Source organism: Salmo salar, chromosome ssa20 (assembly GCF_905237065.1).
Source record: "Salmo salar chromosome ssa20, Ssal_v3.1, whole genome shotgun sequence".
Taxonomy (NCBI): Eukaryota; Metazoa; Chordata; class Actinopteri; order Salmoniformes; family Salmonidae; genus Salmo; species Salmo salar.
Window position 1 is genome coordinate 24138714 of NC_059461.1, and position 21710 is coordinate 24160423.

The 21710-nt window shown below is 46.1% G+C and overlaps 1 pseudogene across 1 annotated transcript in view; it reads left to right on the plus strand.

Moving 5' to 3' along the window:
* The window catches only part of LOC106580214 (calcineurin-binding protein cabin-1-like), a 150290-nt pseudogene that overhangs the window by 23112 nt on the left and 105468 nt on the right, over positions 1-21710 (plus strand). Inside the window, exons 19-25 of the transcript XR_006761094.1 lie at positions 212-313; positions 742-818; positions 984-1088; positions 1235-1464; positions 7040-7127; positions 7623-7843; positions 9971-10084. The product of XR_006761094.1 is annotated as a calcineurin-binding protein cabin-1-like (transcript). The remainder of the gene's footprint in view (positions 1-211; positions 314-741; positions 819-983; positions 1089-1234; positions 1465-7039; positions 7128-7622; positions 7844-9970; positions 10085-21710) is intronic.

A 21710-nucleotide genomic window follows, 5' to 3' on the forward strand; every position in this document is an offset into this window, starting at 1 on the left:
TTGTGTTCTACTTTTCTAAACTTAATGGGTGTCACTTCTGGTCATGCTGTGTGTGAATTCATTGTTCAGTAAATTGAACTGTCTAATAGAGAGAAATCACTGTTGACAGTAGCGGTTATAGTGTGTGTGTGTGTGTGTGTGTGTGTGTGTGTTTCAGATGGAGGAGAGACCATGCTGGAGACGTGTTTCCAGGGGGCGTCTCGGTGTGAAGGGGATAGGGATGAGGAAGAGTGGTTCATTCACTACCATGCTGGGGAAGATTGCTGAGAAACGCAAGCAGCCACCCCGGGAATACATCCAGCTCTACAAACAGGTGCACAGCAGGGGAAATGATCTGTGGACTCAAGTGATTCATAGGTCTGCCTTGCAGACTAGATTTATACAGACAGGGGGAGCCCTAGGGCTCAACGGAGCGGAAATCTTCATGGAGGTCAGTACAGTGGAAGAGGGGGAAGGGGATGTGAGTTATAGGGAAACTGGGAAGTCAGAGGTCCGATGAAGCAGCTCTGTCTGTGTTTCCCTGTTACCTTCACTGCTTCTTCACCTCTCCAGACCCAGTACTTCCATTCTATAGCTCCATTCTATAGCTTACACTAGAATCACTATCTGTTTTCCAGTACATTAAAGGCTGACATTTGACCATTGAAAGATATTGACCATGGCAACCAGTGTTTCATCCTGTGTTAGTAACAGCCATCAGATGAGGATCTGATGCTCTCATCTCTTTCTCTTCCCATGCAGGCAGCACATTATCTGCACAAGGAGGATGCCAGATACACTACCACAATTCCCCTGACTTGTCTATGGAGGCCCTGGAAGTACACATGTTTTAAACTAAAGGGTTTCTAGGTCTATTCTTCTTTTGTTCAATAATAGATATATAGAGAGAGTATAACTCGTGTTATTAAAGCTGTGTGACTCTGGCATCTCTCTCTCCCTAGCTGTACTTCCATCTGAGCGCCACTATCCTCAACCTGCTGGAGTCTGAGGAACCGGACCTGGAGCATGATCTTCAACATCCTGGCTGAGGTGGCCACTGGACCCTTTGCCAGGGGGGAAGAGAAGGGCAGGCCCAGGTCCAACGAAAAGTGAGGGACCTCAACCTTAGCCTGGGATCTATGCTCTTTCTTATGAAACTCATTCTGTGTCTCGACTACAAACCAAAAGGAAAAACATGAAATTCCCCCCCCTGGCCCAACCTTTTGTTTTGTCCCCACCTCCTCTCTCACCTCAGGGAGATGCCCCTCTCCATGATGGACGAGGACTCCCACTGCTCTGTGTCAGCTGTGTGCGATGGATGTTCATGGGGCCTCCCTCCCCTCCAACGCCGCAGGTCTGACGTCCCCACCTTACACGACCACGGTTACACCAAACTTAACAGCCTCCGGCAGCAGCAGACCAAACGTAACAGCCTCCGGCAGCAACAGACGAGGAAACAGTATGAGGAGGAGCTGCAGACTGATGGTACAGTCCCAGTCCTAGACTCTGGGCCTCTGGGGTTGGGCCCATTCTTCACCAGACTGGGGAGTAGTGTTGGTTAGAAGGATAATCACTATGATGATAATGGCTCTGGTTCCAGTAATGACTCCATTAGCACTGGGGAAATGGGCAATATTGCATCTCAGGTTATTTGGCTATTGCTTTACTGCTCTATAAAAATGCAACAGCATTTAGTTTAGGCAAACAGAGGTGTGAAGGTAGAGTTTGGCAGAGGGCGTCCTGGCCTGTGTGTTAATATATAGAAGTTTGTGCTGGTCACCCTCTTTTCCTTTCTTTCCCATTTCCCTTGCTTCTCCTTTTTGATGACATCATTGTTTTCTATTGTAATTTCAGCAGAGCTTGTCTCCATGTGTAACCAGTGTGAAATGGCTAGCTAGTTAGCAGTGTGCGCTAGTGGCATTTCAATCAGTGACATCATTCGCTCTGAGACCTTGAAGTAGTTGTTTCCCTTGCTCTGCAAGGGCTGTGGAGCGATAGGTAACAATGCTTAGATGATGACTGTTGTTGCTGTGTGCGGAGGGTCCCTGGTTCAAGCCCAGGTTGGGGTGAGGAGTGACGGTTCTCATCACCTCTTATGAAGCCATTTAGATTGAGAATAGATCTTCTTGGCGTTTTGATTTTAGCTTCTAATTTTAAAGACCAATGCAGTCAACTTGATTTTCCTGTGTTTTATATACACTGCTCAAAAAAATAAAGGGAACCCTTATACAACACAATGTAACTCCAAGTCAATCACACTTCTGTGAAATCAAACTGTCCACTTAGGAAGCAACACTGATTGACAATAAATTTCACATGCTGTTGTGCAAATGGAATAGAGAACAGGTGGAAATTATAGGCAATTAGCAAGACACCCCCAATAAAGGAGTGGTTCTGCAGGTGGTGACCACAGACCACTTCTCAGTTCCTATGCTTCCTGGCTGATGTTTTGGTCACTTTTGAATGCTGGCGGTGCTTTCACTCTAGTGGTAGCATGAGACGGAGTCTACAACCCACACAAGTGGCTCAGGTAGTGCAGCTCATCCAGGATGGCACATCAATGCGAGCTGTGGCAAGAAGGTTTGCTGTGTCTGTCAGCGTAGTGTCCAGAGCATGGAGGTGCTACCAGGAGACAGGCCAGTACATCAGGAGACGTGGAGGAGGCCGTAGGAGGGCAACAACCCAGGAGGAGGACCGCTACCTCCGCCTTTGTGCAAGGAGGAGCAGGAGGAGCACTGCCAGAGCCCTGCAAAATGACCTCCAGCAGGCCACAGACTCCATGAGGGTGGTATGAGGGCCCGACGTCCACAGGTGGGGGTTGTGCTTACAGCCCAACACCGTGCAGGACGTTTGGCATTTGCCAGAGAACACCAAGATTGGCAAATTTCGCCACTGGTGCCCTTTGCTCGTCACAGATGAAAGCAGGTTCACAATGAGCACATGTGACAGACATGACAGAGTCTGGAGACGCCGTGGAGAACGTTCTGCTGCCTGCAACATCCTCCAGCATGACTGGTTTGGTGGTGGGTCAGTCATGGTGTGGGGTGGCATTTCTTTGGGGGGCCGCACAGCACTCCATGTGCTCGCCAGAGGTAGCCTGACTGCCATTAGGTACCGAGATGAGATCCTCAGACCCCTTGTGAGACCATATGCTGGTGCGGTTGGCCCTGGGTTCCTCCTAATGCACGACAATGCTAGACCTCATGTGGCTGGAGTGTGTCAGCAGTTCCTGCAAGAGGAAGGCATTGATGCTATGGACTGGCCCGCCCGTTCCCCAGACCTGAATCCAATTGAGCACATCTGGGACATCATGTCTCGCTCCATCCACCAACGCCACGTTGCACCACAGACTGTCCAGGAGTTGGCGGATGCTTTAGTCCAGGTCTGGGAGGAGATCCCTCAGGAGACCATCCGCCACCTCATCAGGAGCATGCCCAGGCGTTGTAGGGAGGTCATACAGGCACGTGGAGGCCACACACACTACTGAGCCTCATTTTGACTTGTTTTAAGGACATTACATCAAAGTTGGATCAGCCTGTAGTGTGGTTTTCCACTTTAATTTTTAGTGTGACTCCAAATCCAGACCTCCATGGGTTGATAAATTGGATTTCCATTGATTATTTTTGTGTGATTTTGTCAGCACATTCAACTAAAGATATGTAAAGATAAAAGTATTTATTAAGATTATTTCATTCATTCAGATCTAGGATGTGTTATTTTAGTGTTCCCTTTATTTTTTTGAGCAGTGGATATATATTTCCACACTATTTTTATTATTTATTTTATTTAACTAGGCAAGTCAGTAAGAACAAATTCTTATTTACAATGACGGCCTACCCCGGCCAAACCCAGACAACGCTGGGCCAATTGTGTGTTGCCCTATGGGACTCCCAATCACAGCTGGTTGTGATACAGCCTGGAATTGAACCAGGGTCTGTAGTGACGCCTCCAACACTGAGATGCAGTGCCTTAAACCGCTGCGCCACTACGTAGTGGGAATAATAACGTGAAATTGTGATAATTTCCTCTTTAGTGTGAGAGTTGTTTAAAAAAGCCTGCAATTTCAGCCTATTTTCGTGGCCTGTCAATAAGAAAACCCCTCTACCAATAACAGTTCATTTTCAGTTTTCCCCTCCCTTTTCAGACCACTCCCAGACAGTCCTAGCAGCATTCTTGCTTGAGAAAATGCTCTTTGCAACAAAGCTATTTTTGCTTCTCAGTAAGATACTTAATTGTTACCCAGAAATGATTTGATATTGAGATAAAACCGGATGCAATGGACCTTTTTTTTTTTAGCTTTTGATTTCATCAGGTTTTTCTGATGACTATTCTTACTAATCAAATCATAGCAGTGCAATTATTTTAGAAAAGAATGCAAGCTTGCTGGCTATCGCTTTAGACTATCGCTATGTTCTCTGTAAGGTGTCGTGTCTTTTAAAGGGGGTAATGGCCAGGAAAAGAGGTCACAGCAGGTTTTTGGTGTGTTGACTCTAGACTCATATGACCGACACAGAGCCACAGGCAGACACAGCCAGGATCCATTGAGAGGTTTTACCTGATCCCAGGGAACAGTTGCTGCATTGTCCTGGCAATGACATCTCACTACAGGTTCACTTGAAACAACTGAGCTGAATTGAAGATTTTGTCACACTGACAGGACACGTATAGAGGGAGGCAGTTTACTTGTCCTAAGCTTGTCTTGATATAAATATTGTGTCAAGGAACGTTTGGTAGCTATACTGACACTTTTAACTGAACAAGGGACAAAGAACTGGTTTCTGTAATATGCCTCTCACTGTGTGCAGTTTCATTACTAAACCAAAGTCTAGTGCTTGTTTTGCAGTGCTGCTTGAGTGTTACCTGTCAGTTGGAACAGTAGGGAGGGGTGGAGAAGGGGCTGCATTTAGAGTACACATTAATGTCCTGTTTTAAAATACTACAGTGTGGTGAATCACTCACCTTGTAAAGAGTCATTTAAATACTTCTACTTTACTAGACCTATACTGTCCAAATATAGACGATATTGACAGACAATATAAGAGCAGGGTTAAAAATCCTTCAGTACAAAAGAGGTAGCTTTTCAAAATGAATTACCAACACAATATGATATCAGTTAATGCACTGATGCAACTTTGCTCTACATTTTAGCACTTAACATTGCATGACAGTAGTGTGATGAGGGACACAAGCAGTTTACTCTTAACTCCCAATTGTTGGTGGTGAGCTGATTGTCTCCTTCACCACAGTGTGTATTCTGCATCTTTTAAAAATGTGCCACATCTGAGTGCACTAAACCTACATTTACATTTATGAACCATTTTTAAGAGCATATTTTACAGAGGGGAAGCAATCATGTAACAACACTGTACAAAAAAAGTGTGTGTCAGTTCATACTTATTAGGCAAATCTGTCCTCATTTCCTACTATGTTCCTGAAAAAAGCTGAAATGCAGTGTATGAAGTAGTATTCTTAGTAGCTTTTCCCTTATAGAAACATAGGGCTAGATACAGTAATGTCCAATTGGCTCCGGTTACCTTTTCTCCAGTATGTCCCATAACTGAAATGATATTCACAGCAGCATTGTGCATTGTTTACATTGTTGCAAAGACGTCAAGGGTAAACACAAATATTTGCCTCAAGTAAAACGATGTCATTGAATAAATGCTGTTGTAAATCTTGAATGTAACCATTCATTACAAATGGCTTTGCAAAATATCTTTTCACTATACCGTAAAAACAGCCTTTGGCCTTTTGTTTTTTCCCTATGCCCTGTCTTGCTTGAATGTCTGAATACTGCAGCCATATTGCCCATGTTGCCAGTTTTTCTGTCACCCTTTCCAGATTATTTCCTGCCTGCTTGTTTCTGCCACCTGCTTTGTCCTTTATATGCATGTAGATCCCAAGGAATAATGCTGTCACTGGACAAATTCAGTCTTCTCTCAAACAATCCACTGAATGGTGTGACTTGGACCGTGGGCTACTATTTGACTTGTGTTTTAGTGTTGGCTTACGTTTGCAACAAAGATCTTAACTTATTTAATTGTATTTGAAAGTTATGCCATGGTTACTGTGTTTTCCATTGAAATTGTGTTGAGTTGATATGATGATATAACACCAAATCAGTCAGAATGTGGTTGGCACCTCATTGGAACACATCCTTTCAGCTAGATGGCAGAAATGAACCACCATGTGCAGGCAGGTTTGCCAGTGGGTGCCAAGCCCTTCTTGCTTAATGCCCGTTTGAAACACGTCATGGTAACAGTAAGCAATCTGTCAGCAATTATGAGGAGTAGTATTGTCAAATCAGGAATGTCTGTTTTTTTTTTTGTGGTTTTAAAACAAACTCCCGATATCTTTTAAGTCACCCCAGAACTTGACATGATTACTGTCTTCCCAGGTGTCCAATGTGGCTGGCATCCCTGAATTGTACTGAACTTAAGTCCCTCCCACAAACTGCTCTTATATCCATCTTCAGGACATTAGTGATATGCACAATTTTAGGGGAAACAATTATTCAATGTAAAGGTGTCCCGAAATGAGTTCCACAATGTTCACAACTTCGTCACTACCCCACACTTTTCGTTTTTAAGGGGCAATCCTTCTTGCAACACCTCTATCAGCTAAATTTTTGGGCTAATTACAGGAGGCCTTTAACAAGTCCCCAGAGCTCCTTTCATATAACTGTTTCCCTCCTGCTAATTTGATTGTCTGCAGAGGACTGCAGCTTCTTGCTGAGGTTGCACAATGTGCTTAGGAAGAAGGCAGGCACCTAGTTTTTCATTGGCTTGGGTGCTGACTAAGGTCTAGTGCTTTTTATGTTTGTACGATTACTATAATGGCTCTCCTGCTGATGATCCTGATGTGTATAGAGAATTTACACTATACACATTTACCCCCTTTCATTCTTGGGATCCACATACCTATTTTATTCCTGAATGGAAACATTAACAGCTTTGTGATTGATCCCTTGAGAACCCAGAGGATGGTCCATGGGTGCGACTGGCACCCAGGCCAGGCTCAGAGTTGGCCACATGACCTGTGTTTGTGTGACTCCTGGCAGAGCGCAGTCAGGACAGCGTGGTGGTGACACTGTCGGACTCCAACCCCAACCAGGATGCCTTCACAGACCCCCGCCAGCTCCCAGGACAGTAGCCATGTTAAGCTTCAGTCTGGGAAGGGCAGTGCCTCTTCATCTGAGAACATCACCCCCATCAAGGAGGGCCAGCCTATAGTTGAAGACATAGGTGGATTTTGTTTGTTTTATCATGAAATGCAGTAATGGAAATGCATTCTACCCGACCACCAGCGTTATTATTTTCTAAATGGGATGTTCTTTAGTGATATTGTGGAAGTCAATGAATGTTATGTTTTAGAGAGGGTAGGACATATTGAGAATGGATCATGTTAATGTTTGAAAATCTCCTCTTTAAACCCTGAATTCCTCAAGGTTCATGTGTGGGGGGGGAAAAGCAACGAGGACGGGACCGTAATCTTGCTGGAGGACCAAGAGGTAGTAAACACCATGTCAGTGACAGTACCTGATGCGCTAAAGCCAACCATAGATCCCTGCTCCCACCTGACCAAAGGCCTCGTCCACTCACCAGTCTCACCAGGCCACCCCCCCCAAAACCCACATTTATCAGGCCACCCCCCCAGACTCCTACAAGCGATTGGAGGAGCCGCTACCCTAGGTGGCCAGATCCCCCTCCAGAGATGGTCGAGGTGCCCAAGGCCCTCCCTACTGAGCATTGCAGCATGCTGGTGGACATGTGTGTCTAGTGTCTTCCTCTGCCTGAGCTGCTTCCCTCAGCATGACAAGAGCCTCTACCGTCTGGCCTTCTACATCAACAGCAAGACCCAACAGGTTAGTTTGTCCACCCTCCCTCCATATCATGCATGGTTCGCTAACATTCATTCACAGAATGTTTTGACAGGAATATTCACCCCTACTCCTATCATCAGTGGCATTTCCTGCAATTTACTTTGACATTTAAAACCCTCAGATCTGAAACCATGAATCTAGTTTACACCATTTCCTCAGGTATGGTATATTGGTATTCAAATAGATGGTGTTTTTCTAAGAATTGTATGTCTGTAGTTTGTTTGGCTTGGACTCTGACTTCCTCTTATCAATAGTGCTAGTTTGCCTGAGGGACTGTGGGTTTAATGTGACCGTATAGTACAGTAGGTGCTGAAACAGCAGAGTGTGCATTGGACACAAGGCTCTGTGTGCAGAGGTGTGCGTGGGTGGCAGCAGCACAGTGCTCTCTCAGCCAGGTTTGGCACAACGAGACTGTTTAGTGTCGTGACGCCCTACAGTCAGCACTTTGCCAGTCAGAACCTCCTATGGGACTGCTGATCCCAATTCAATGAGGTTGGGTTAACCAATTTCCAGGGCAGAGTTTTGGTCATTGATAACAGCGTAGTGAACTGTTGCTGTTCTCTTTATGAGACTGTTATGTAGCTGTTCTCAGAGCATGCTTTTCATATTTAGGTTAGAGGATTATTTCAGTCAGGTAGACTGACCTGGGCCCCTGACTGGCTGTAGTTTACTGCCCCAGTGTTTTAGACTTGACAGAAATGGATTAAAAATCTCAATCACAGAGCTTGTTCCTGTTTTAAGAAGTGAGTAGGTCCTGAAGGTAAGTGAAATAATTGGTTCTGTATTCCATTTCCTTTTGGAGTTGAATGAAAAACAAGGAGTTGAGCTGTTCTGCTAAATTGTCAAGTAACTACCTACTGCTCAGCGTTACAGGCCAGTGGCAGCATTGTGGCTGTTCAGGTCTATAGCCCTCTTGGTTAATAAGTGACAACCCTGTTTGTTTTTCACTACAAATCCTACTTCTTCTGGGGTTTGAATTACAAGCTAATGTTATCGTACGTTTCTCGGCGAATACTAAATTCAGGCTATGGGTTATTATTGGGAAAATTCCACGGTAACAAAGTGATGCAGAGTCAGATTTATTTTTTTAACTTTGCAATCATTGGTTTTTGTTTCAGAGTTTTCACTTTAAAATGTAAACCAGTCTCAGCATCATCCTGTTACGTTGAATTGCCCTATTGTATCAGGAATGTGTGGTGGATGGATAGTTGAGAAATTAAATAGCCTACCTCTGATTTCTTTGTGCAGAACCTTTAAAAAATGGATGGCTTTCATGAATTTGTCATTAAATATGATCATTTACATCTGTCCACAAAACTTGACTTTGGTATGGAACTTCATGTACAAGGCCTTCCCTGCTGAAACAGATGTCTGCTGATCTTTCCTGATGGCTGATCCAGCAGGTCCAGGAGAGATGCCAAATGCCTGGACTAACTTTATTGCTATGATACATTATTGAAACACTGAAAATAACACAATATGACGTGGCCATGTGGGAGAATCATAGTTGTACGAGGGTGAACTGCACCCTTCTACTAAAGCCTCTGCACGTCTTTTGCTCCCAGAAACAGTTAGGCTGAACCTGCATTGGCTGGGACCGTCAGTGTGAGACTCATTAAGGAAGTCAGGGATTGGCAGGAGGGCCTGTAATCTCCGATCATTTGGCACTGGGTTTTTACAGCTCTACATTCAGTGGCTAGAGTTGGCCAGCTTTTCAAAAAAGGCAGTGGTGTAAATGTCTTGTCAGCGATATGTTCTATCTGAATGGCCATCCCTCTGCCTAACCCAACCTCTCCACTATCTAATAAAAACATCAGTGCTGATTTAAAAGGGGTACCCCTTGCATGTCAACAAATTGACTTCAGCTACAGTCACTTTGTACTGTTAAACTACAGTTAATGGCCATTGGAGCTGCTATGACAGAGAACAAGGTAACAATACAGTGATGTTAGGTACTGTAGTGGATGATGCATCTGAAAATGATTGATTCAATGAAGCTTGTGGGATGTAACATGTTCACCTTTTTCTTTGTCTCGTGTTTGTGGTTTATGTGGTCTTCCTCTTGAGGGGCATCCCCCACGTTTTCTGATAATTTCTTTGTTTTCACAGAATCTGCGGTGGCCACATGATGTGTTGCTAGGAAGCAGTGTCCCATGGCAACAGCTGAAGCATATGCCAGCACGAGGACTTTTCTATGAGGGGAACAAGACAAATCTGTTCAATGTAAGTTCACCAAGCCAGCTCCGCCATCAAGGTTCTGCTACCCTGGCTGGCTCACCTGGCTAACATTACTATGCACTAGTCCTGGTTGTTAGTCTGTTGTTAATATTGTTTTTAAACAATGACCGATAGCTTGGCAAAATCAGGCGGGAGTGAGTTTCAGAATTGAGATTGGGTTGTTCTTGAATGTGGTTGGTCTGTTTCTTGTTGAGAACAGTCATGGCCAAAAGTTGAATGACACAACTATTCATTTTCACAAAATCTGCTACCTCAGTTTGTATGATGGCAATTTGCATATACTCCAGAATGTTATGAAGAGTGATCAGATGAATTGCAATTCATTGCAAAGTCCCTCTTTGCCATGCAAATTAACTGAATCCCCCAAAAACATTTCCACTGCATTTCAGCCCTGCCACAAAAGGACCAGCTGACATGTCAGTGATTATCTCGTTAACACAGGTGTGAGTGTTGACGAGGACAAGGCTGGAGATCACTCTGTCATGCTGATTGAGTTCAAATAACAGACTGGAAGCTTCAAAAGGAGAGTGGTGCTTGGAATCATTGTTCTTCCTCTGTCAGCCATGGTTACCTGCAAGGAAACGCATGGCGTCATCATTGCTTTGCACAAAAAGGGCTTCACAGGCAAGGATATTGCTGCCAGTAAGATTGCACCTAAATCAACCATTTATCGGCTCATCAAGAACTTCAAGGAGAGTGGTTCAATTGTTGTGAAGAAGGCTTCAGGGCGCCCAAGAAAGTCCAGCAAGCGCCAGGACCGTCTCCTAAAGTTGATTCAGCTGCGGTATCGGTGCACCACCAGTACAGAGCTTGCTCAGGTATGGCAGCAGGCAGGTGTGAGTGCATCTGCACACACAGGGGCGAAGACTTTTGCAGGGTGGCCTGGTGTCAAGAAGGGCAGCAAAGAAGACACTTCTCTCCAGGAAAAACATCAGGGACAGACTGATATTCTGAAAAAGGTACAGGGATTGGACTGCTGAGGACTGGGGTAAAGTAATTTTCTCTGATGAATCCCCTTTCCGATTGTTTGGGGCATCCGGAAAAAAGCTTGTCTGGAGAAGACAAGGTGAGCGCTACCATCAGTCCTGTGTCATGCCAACAGTAAAGCATCCTGAGACCATTCATGTGTGGGGTTGCTTCTCAGCCAAGGGAGTGGGCTCACTCACAATTTTGCCTAAGAACACAGCCATGAATAAAGAATGGTACCAACACATCCTCCGAGAGCAACTTCTCCCAACCATCCAGGAACAGTTTGGTGACGGACAATGCCTTTTCCAGCATGATGGAGCACCTTTGCCGTAAGGCAAAGTGATAACTAAGTGGCTCGGGGAACAAAACATTGATATTTTGGGTCCATGGCCAGGAAACTCCCCAGACCTTAAACCCATTGAGAACTTGTGGTCAATCCTCAAGAGGCGGGTGGACAAACAAAAACCACCAAACTCCAAGCATTGATTATGCAAGAATGGGCTGCCATCAGTCAGGATGTGGCCCAGAAGTTAATTGACAGCATGCCAGGGTGGATTGCAGAGGTCTTGGAAAAAGAAGGGTTAACACTGCAAATATTGACTCTTTGCATCAACTTCATGCAATTGTCAATAAAAGCCTTTGACACATTAAATGCTTGTAATTATACTTCAGTATTCTATAGTAATATCTGAAAAAAATATCTAAAGACACTGAAGCAGCAAAGTTAATATTTGTGTCATTCTCAAAACTTTTGGCCACGACTGTAGTTATGGAATTAATATGTGGTGGTGAAATCGTTTTTGAAGAAAGCGGGTAATAAGTGATTTTTAAAGAGCCGTAAACAAATTGCGCAACTTGAAGAATTAATTTGGTAAATCTTCAGCAGTCCTAATTGTTAAAGTTATGGTTAATGGTCTCTAAAACCGGCATATGATATTATTCTTAGTGTTTCGACAGGAGACAGATTGATAGTAGTTTGGTATGGTGCATTCTGGCCCATGTAATGCTAAAGTAACCGATGAATGAGAAGATCATTGTGCAATAGACTGAGAGCAGTGCTTCTGTTTTGAGATATCTAATTTTGCCCAGTATCCACATTTTTGGCCATCTTAGAGTTTGTCTGTGGGGTTGTCATGACAATTAATCATCAGTCAAAACACCAAGAAAGCGGGTTGTACAGGCTTGATCAACAAGTATATTGTCAATAAGGACCCCTAAATGGTCTGTATTGTGTTTTCTGTTCTTTGGCCCAAACATTACAAAATAGTTTTGAGATTCAGTGACAATTTGTGTAATATCTCAAAGTGGTTTAAAATCAACAGTTCAACATTAATAAGGTAATTGAGATCTCTGAGGATATATATATATATATCACAAATAATAGGTGTCCAAGAATTGATCCCTGCAGCATGCCACACTTAATCTCCAGAGGGGGAGTCTATTCCGTTGAGTCACATATTGCTTTCTAGCCTTGAGATAGATTAACACAGAGATTGTTAATTCATGATGCTCAACAGTATCAATTCTTTTGAGAGATTAATTTGCCATATGTACAGTATTTCGTCTATTAAATAACAGCCATGTAAATATAATGAGATTTTCTGAATTCATACTGATGTTTTTATTACATACTTTCCTTGTTCAGATATTTAATAATAATTGTTTTTGTATGCAAGCTTCACCAAAAATTGCGATTGGTGTGTAATTTGTAAAGTTCGCTGGATCATCAGCTTTAAGAGTTGGAGCAATGTTCAGTTCATAGACCACAATGCCTTTAGAAACTGGTCATTACAAATCATGTGGGACAGAGGTGTGTTAAGCAAATCTGCCTCTTCAGTTTCACATCCAATCTGTCATGACTAGGGATTAACACAGGTAACCGGGATCCCGGGACTGTCCCGGGACCACACTTCACATTCCCAGAATTTTTAAATGACAAGACCAGGATTACACCATTTCCCACCCAATAATGCAATTCTACAAAATACACATGTGCAGTAGCAGATTGGCAAACAATAAAATATCACATTATCCAAACAGGTGGTTGCATGAAAGCCTTTAGCCTTGTCATCACTTCCACCGAAGTCATTTCTTCTCCTTGTTCGTTTGGCGGTCGGCGTCACCAGTCTTCTAGCCATTGTCGATCCACTTTTCATTTTCCATTTGTCTTGTTTTCCTACACACCTGGTTTCCATTTGCCTCATTATTTGTTGTGTATTTAACCCTCTGTTGCCCCCATGTCTTTGTGTGGGATTGTTTGTAAGTGCTTGTGCACTTGTTTACTGGTGCGCGTCGGGTTTTTGTACCCATATTTTTATGCCGTTGGTTTTTGGATTAAATTGCTCCTGCTACTACCTAGTTCTGCTCTCCTGCATCTGCCTTCCCTGCCACCAGTTACGCACCCCTTTACAGAATCCCACACCACCATATGGAGTCAGCAGGAGCAGGTGCCCCTGGTATAGGTGTCGAGGAGCGCATCCAGGAGCAAGCGGCCATGATCCACCATCTCTGCGCCGCCATGGACCGCGTTGTCCAAACCATGGACCAATGGGAGAGAGGGAGTTTCTCCAGCACCTCCCCCAGCGCAACCAGGGCCTCCACTACTCGCCTCCCCTTCACCCGGTCCAAGTGGGATTCGTCTCGCTCTTCCCCGGGAGTACGACGGGACGGCTGCACGCTGCCAGGGTTTCCTATTGCAGCTAGAGCTCAACCTGGCAACCGTCCACCCTGCTCCTTCAGGCCGTGAGGGTGACCGCCCTCGTCTCGTGCCTCTCAGGGAAAGCCCTGGAGTGGGCCAACGCCGTGTGGGGAAAAGGAGACGCGGCGCTGGACCATTTCGAGGATTTCACCCGCCGTTTCCGGGAAGTTTCGACCGCCCGAGGGTACAGCGGCGGGTGACCGTCTCTACCACCTGAGGCAGAGAACGAGGAGCGTCCAGGAGTTTTGCCATGGACTTTCGGACCCTGGCCGCCGGCGCGGGATGGAGCGACAGGGCCCTGATTGACCACTATCGCTGTAGTTTGCGCGAGGACGTCCGTCGGGAGTTGGCCTGCAGGGACACCACCCTCACCTTCGACCAGCTGGTGGACCTGTCTATTCAGTTGCTTAACCTGCTGGCTACCCGCGGACGTCCAGGGCGGGGTCTGTCAGTTCCATCCACCAGCACCACCGCTCCGATGCCCATGGAGCTGGAGGTGATGTGCGCAGGGAGACCGGAGGAGGTTCCGTCTCGTGCACCATCTGTGGCCGCAGAGGTCACACTGCTGGTCGGTGTCGGGTTGGTTCCTCTGGGGATCGAGGCAGTAGGCAGGGCACTCTGGTGTCACCACAGGTGAGCCGGCACCATTCTCACCTAGAGCCCTCTGTTGCACACATGTTTTTGTATGTCACTTTTCCTGAATTTTCCCCGCATTCCCAGCATAAGGCCCTTGTTGATTCAGGCGCGGCTGGGAATGTTATAGACAAATCGTTCGCCCATAGGTTAGGGATCCCCGTTGTGGCTGTGCCATTCCCCGTTCATGTCTTAGAGTCGACCATTGGGGTCAGGGTTGATTGGGGAGGCCACCGCTCCCCTGGGCATGGTGACGCAGGGAGATCACAAGGAGAGAATCAGTCTCTTTCTTATTGACTCTCCTGCGTTTCCCGTGGTACTAGGCCTACCCTTGTTAGCCTGTCACGACCCTACTGTCTCGTGGCAACAGAGGGCTCTCACGGGGTGGTTGTGAGAGTGCTCGAGTAGATGTTTAGGGGTTTCCGTTGGTGCTACTACGGTGGAGAGTCCAGACCACGTTTCCACTGTGCGCATCCCCCCCTGAATATACCGATTTTTCAGGGACCTGCACGGGCAGGGGTGTAGTGGTGTATATTGATGACATTCTGATATACTCTGCTACACGCGCCGAGCATGTGTCCCTGGTGCGCAGGGTGCTTGGTCGTCTGTTGGAGCATGACCTGTACGTCAAGGCTGAGAAATGCCTGTTCTTCCAACAGTCCGTCTCCTTCCTAGGGTACCGCATTTCCACATCAGGGGTGGAGATCGAGAGTGACCGCATTTCAGCCGTGCGTAATTGGCCGACTCCCACCACGGTAAAGGAGGTGCAGCGGTTTCTAGGGTTTTCCAATTACTACCGGAGGTTTATCCGGGGGTTTTGTCAGGTGGCGGCTCCCATTACCTCACTGCTGAAGGAGGGACCGGTGCGTTTGCAGTGGTCGGCTGAGGCGGACAGGGCTTTTGGTCACCTGAGGGCTCTGTTTACCTCGGCTCCCGTGCTGGCCCATCCGGATCCCTCTTTGGCGTTCATAGTGGAGGTGGACGCGACCGAGGCTGGGATAGGAGCCGTGTTCTCTCAGCTCTCGGGTACGCCACCAAAGCTCCGCCCCTGTGCCTTCTTCTCGAGGAAGCTCAGCCAGGCGGAGTGAAACTATGACGTGGGGGACCTAGAGCTGTTGGCTGTCGTCAAGGCTCTGAAGGTGTGGAGACTTTGGCTTGAGGGGAATAAAAACCCTTTTCTCATCTGGACTGACCACCACAATCTGGAGTACATCCGGGCGGTGAGGAGACTGAACCCTCGCCAGGCAAGGTGGGCCATGTTTTTCACTCTCTCTTACAGACCAGGTTCCCAGAATGCCATGGCAGACGCACTGTCCCGGCTGTATGACACAGAGGAGCGGCCCATGGATCCCACCCCCATACTCCCGGCCTCCTGCCTGGTGGCACCGGTAGTTTGGGAGCTGGATGTGGACATTGAGCTGGCGCTACGTGCAGAGCCCACTTCCATCCACTGTCCCTCTGGGCATCTGTACGTTCTGTCTGCTGTCCATGACCGGCGGATCTATTGGGCCCATACGTCACCCTCCTCTGGTCATCCAGGCATCGGTCGGCCGGTGTGCTGTCTGAGTAGGAAGTACTGGTGGCCCACTTTGGCTAAGGAAGTGAGGGTTTGTTTCCTCCTGCTCGGTGTGCGCCCAGTGTAAGGCTCGTAGGCATCTGCCCAGAGGTAAGCTACACCCCTTACCCCTTACTGATCTTCCTCCCTCACAGGGTAACACCACGATCCTGGTCGTTGTGGACCATTTTTCTAAATCCTGCCGTCTCCTCCCTCTGCCCGGTCTCCCTATGGCTTTGTTTACACACGTCTTCTGGCACTATGGGGTGCCTGAGGATGTAGTGTCTGATCGGGGTCCCCAGTTCATTCGAGGGTCTGGGGGTCTCGATCAGCCTTACCTCAGGTTTTCACCCCGAGAGTAACGGGCAGGTGGAGAGTTAACCAGGATGTGGGTAGATTTCTGAGGTCTTATTGTCAGGACCGGCCGGGGGAGTGGGCGGCATTCGTGTCCTGGGCAGAGATGGCCCAGAACTCTCTCCGTCACTCCTCCACTAACCTCTCCCCCTTCCAGTGCATACTGGGGTATCAGCCGGTTCTGTCTCCTTGGCATCAGAGTCAGACCGAGGCTCCTGCGGTGGATGACTGGTTTGGCGCGTGGAGGAGACATGGGACACGGCTCATGTTCACCTTCAGTGCGACTTGCTGCGCCAGAAAGCCAGCGCAGACCGTCACCGCAGTGAGGCCCCGACCGGGTCTGGCTCTCGACCCGAAACCTGCCCCTCCGGAAGCTGGGTCCGTGGTTTGTGGGGCCATTTAAAGTCCTGAGGAGACTGAACGTGGTGGGTTACAGCTTTCCCCCGATTACCGTATTAACCCCTCGTTCCATGTGTCTCTCCTCAGGCCGGTGTTGGCTGGCCCGCTCCAGGAGTCTGAGGTGTGGGAGATTCTTCCGCCCCCTCTGGACATCGAGGGGGCCCCGGCGTACTCCGTTCGATCCATACTGGATTCGAGATGTCGGGCGAGGGGCCTTCAGTACCTCGTGGAGTGGGAGGGGTATGTTCCGGAGGAGAGATGCTGGGATCCGGTGGAGGACGTGTTGGACCTTTCAATGCTGCGGGAGATCCACCGTCTCCGTTCGGATCGCCCTGCACCTCGCCCTCCAGGTCGTTCCCGAGGCCAGTGTCCGCACGCTGCTGGAGCCGCGTGTCAAGGGGGGTACTGTCACGACTTCCACCGAAGTCGTTTCCTCTCCTTGTTCGTTCGGCGGTCGGCGTCACCGGTCTTCTAGCCATTGTCGATCCACTTTTCATTTTCCATTTGTCTTGTTTTCCTACACACCTGGTTTCCATTTCCCTCATTATTTGTTATGTATTTAACCCTCTGTTCCCCCCATGTCTTTGTTTGGGATTGTTTGTAAGTGCTTGTGCACTTTTTTACTGGTGCGCGTCGGGTTTTTGTACCCATCTACTGTTGTATTTTTATGCTGTTGGTTTTTGGATTAAACTGCTCCGGCTACTACCTAGTTCTGCTCTCCGCGTCTGACTTCCCTGCCACCAGTTACGCACCCCTTTACAAGCTTAGCATATTTACTTAATACAAAGTCACCATAAATTCAAAGCACACGAGACCCGAATGTAGTTTAATTGTCATCAGAACTGAACATTTGATTCCGGTCCAAGCCTGGTGAGCCCCCCCCCCCCCCCAGTAGGCTATATTGATTTAAACTGGTGTTGAGAACAACTCTGCGGAGGTGAGCGGCAGCAGAGTAAGGAGATGAGGAAACATCCATTGGGCCTAGAAAAACTGCAGAGCGAGGAAAACTCACATTTAGTTATGATTTCAAATAAAATAGGCTAATGCAATTGAATGCATGTATCAAATTCTTCAAATGCGAATACATAAAGTCCTATACAACCATTTTACTAATATAAAGCAATAGTCGTGTGTGTGTGGTCACCTAGATTATCATTTCAGCACAGTTTTGATTGGGACAGCGCCAACCCGCTGCTTTGAGATGAGTGTGGGGGATTGGTCTAGATAAATCAATGTCAGATCTTTATTTTCACTGAATCTCCATTTGGATATTTGGTAACAATTAGGCTGGGGAAATGTTAGCGAGGTTGAAGTGAGTTCTAATGATCATCTTTTATTCTAGTTTGCGCATATAAACTCAGCAAAAAAAATAAACGTCCCTTTTTCAGGCTCCTGTCTTTCAAAGATAATTCATAAAAATCCAAATAACTTCACAGATCTGCATTGTAAAGGGTTTAAACACTGTTTCCCATGCTTGTTCAATGAACCATAAACAATTAATGAACATGCACCTGTGGAACGGTTGTTAACCTCTATGGGCTAGGTGGGACGCAGGCGTCCCCCCCGTGGTGCACTCCATCAACAGCAGGTGCATTTCAAGAGCGGCAAATTTGAATCCAAATAAATGTCAAAATTCAAATTTTTCAAACATACAACTATTTTACACCCTTTGAAAGATAAACATCTCCTTAATCTAACCACGTTTTACGATTTCAAAAAGGTTTTACGGCGAAAGCATAAATTTAGAGTATGTTAGGACAGTACATTTACAAGAGTTGTGTGTAATGTTTTGTCAATTCAAAGACAGGGTCACCAAAACCATAAAACCAGCTAAAATGATGCACAAACCTTTTACAATCTCCATCAGATGACACTCCTAGGACATTATGTTAGACAATGCATGCATTTTTAGTTCTATCAAGTTCATATTTATATCCAAACACAGCGTTTTACTATGGCATTGATGTTGAGGAAATCGTTTCCCTCCAATAACTGGCAGTCAAGTCAGCATCACAAATTAAATAATTAAAATTAGAAAACATTGGTAAAATATTATATTGTCATTTAAAGAATTATAGATTTACATCTCTTGAACGCAATCAACTTGCCAGATTTAAAAATAACCTTACTGGGAAATCACACTTTGCAATAATCTGAGCACTGCGCCCAGAAAAATACGCGTTGCGATACAGACTAGTCGTCATGTTGGGGAGATCTAAAATCGAAAATACTATGTAAATAATCCATTACCTTTGATTCTCTTCATCAGATGTCACTTCCAGGTATCACAGGTCCATAACGAATGTAGTTTTGTTCAAAAAAGCTCATCATTTATGTCCAAAAATCTCCGTCTTGTTAGCACATGATCTAAGCCCGCCGGACTTCACTTCATGAACGAGGGGAAAAAATATATTTACGTTCGTTCAAACATGTCAAACGTTGTATAGCATAAATCATTAGGGCCTTTTTTAACCAGAACGTGAATAATATTCAAGGTGGACGAATGCATTCTCTTTTATAACGTATTGGAACGAGGGTACCCAACATGAACTCGCGCGCCAGGTGTCTAATGGGCCATCATCGTTCCATGGCTCTTGTTCGGTCAGATCTCCCTCCAGAAGACTCAAAACACTTTGTAAAGGCTGGTGACATCTAGTGGAAGCAATAGGAAGTGCCAAAATATTCCTCAGCCCCTGTGTTTTTCAATGGCATAGGTTTAAAGGTAATACAACACATCAGGTATCCACTTCCTGTCAGAAAATGTCTCAGGGTTTTGCCTGCCAAATGAGTTCTGTTATACTCACAGACACCATTCAAACAGTTTTAGAAACTTTAGAGTGTTTTCTATCCATATATAATAAGTATATGCATATTCTAGTTACTGGGTAGGATTAGTAACCAGATTAAATCGGGTAAAAAAAAATTATCCAGCCGTGCAAATACTGCCCCCTAGCCCTAACAGGTTAAGACACTAACAGCTTACAGACGGTAGGCAATTATGGTCACAGTTATGAAAACTTAGGACACTAAAGAGGCCTTTCTACTGAATCTGAAAAACACCAAAAGAAAGATGCCCAGGGTCCCCGCTCGTCTGCGTGAACATATCTTAGGCATGCTGCAAGAAGGCATGAGGACTGCAGATGTGGCCAGGGCAATAAATTGCAATGTCCGTACTGTGAGATGCCTAAGACAGCGCTACAGGGAGACCGGTCGGACAGCTGATCGTCCTCGCAGTGGCAGACCACGTGTAACAACACCTGCACAGGATCGGTACATCAAACCTGCGGGATAGGTACAGGATGGCAACAACAATTACCAGAGTTACACCAGGAACGCACAATCCCTCCGTCAGTGCTCAGACTGTCCGCAATAGGCTGAGAGAGGCTGGACTGAGGGCTTGTAAGGCAGGTTCTCACCAGACATCACCGGCAACAACGTCGCCTATGGGCACAAACCCACCGTCGCTGGACCAGACAGGACTGGCAAAAAGTGCTCTTCACTGATGAGTCACGGTTTTGTCTCACCAGGGGTGATGGTCGGATTCGCTTCTATCGTCGAAGGAATGAGCGTTACACCGAGGCCTGTACGCTGGAGCGGGATCAATTTGGAGGTGGAGGGTCCGTCATGGTCTGGGGCGGTGTGTCACAGCATCATCGGACTGAGCTTGTCATTGCAGGCAATCTCAATGCTTTGCGTTACAGGGAAGACATCCTCCTCCCTCATGTGGTACCCTTCCTGCGGGCTCATCCTGACATGACCTTATCAACAACACCTTATTGCATTTACGTCAAAGTGACCAAAAGAAATGGTGCTAATATTGCAAACGATGCCAAAGTCAATCTCATTAATTATCCCTTGGCGACCGTCTTCTCCCATGTGGATGTGACTTTGGGTGAACGCCTAATCAGTCAGAGCAGTGCCACGTATCCTTATAGGGCTATCCTGGAATGTTTACTAAACTACTCCGAAGACACTCTGAAGACACAATTCAGCGCCGGGCTGTTTAGCAAGGTTACTGCAGGTGCATCTTTGGAAGCCATAGACCTTAACACCGGTGTAAACAAAGGACTGGAGGCACGTGCTCGCTACTTTGCTGAATCTCGAGAATTTCATCTGCTAGGGCCTATACACTCTGACATTTTCTTTCAAGAACGTTTACTCTTAAATTCGGGTGATTTAAGGCTAAAATTAACCAGGGCCAAGGATGAGTTTTGTCTGATGTCTGCCCAAGTAGCATCTGTAGTCAAGAAAACCTGTTTCTAGGCCCTTTACCCCGCTACATGGTTATAGCCTTGGTTGAAAACGCCTCTAATACGGGCAGCTTACATTAAAAAAACTTTAATTTTCAACATTTCAAAGCAGAGTATGTAGCTCTCTGTCAGGACGGACGTCAAGTCCCTGCTAAGGCTTTCCAACCACAATTTAATAACAACATATCTGTGCAAGAATTTTACAATCTTTTCCTGGGAGGCATCTAAAAGATCTCTCTTTACCTATTGACAGAAATGATTTTGCAGAGGGTTACACATTGTATGCTTTCAATTTATCACCTGATGATGACACCTCAGGAAATCTGTCTGTGGTGTCCCAAGGTAACCTCAGGCTGGAAATGCGTTTCCGTATACCTTTAGCCTGTACAGTTAGCGTGACTGTTTATGCATGCTCTGATTCAATCTTGGAAGTGAATGCCCGAAGACAAGTCTTAGTGGATTATTATTAATTAAGGATCGTTGAGCAAAGACATGAATATCCAAGAGCTAGAAGGTCTCATGAGCCACTTGATTGGAAAACAATTTTGTGGAGTGTGGTGATGAAGTACCTATTGAGAAATGGCAGGAGCGACTGCCCATGTTTATTGTCAATACCCATCCTAAACACATGCCGGGTGAACATTGGCTTGCTGTGGCATTAGAAGATGAAGGAGGAAGAAAAATCTCAACTTTTTTTTATTCCTACGGCTTCCCCCACCCCCCCCCAGATTTTCACATTTCCCCAAATCTATT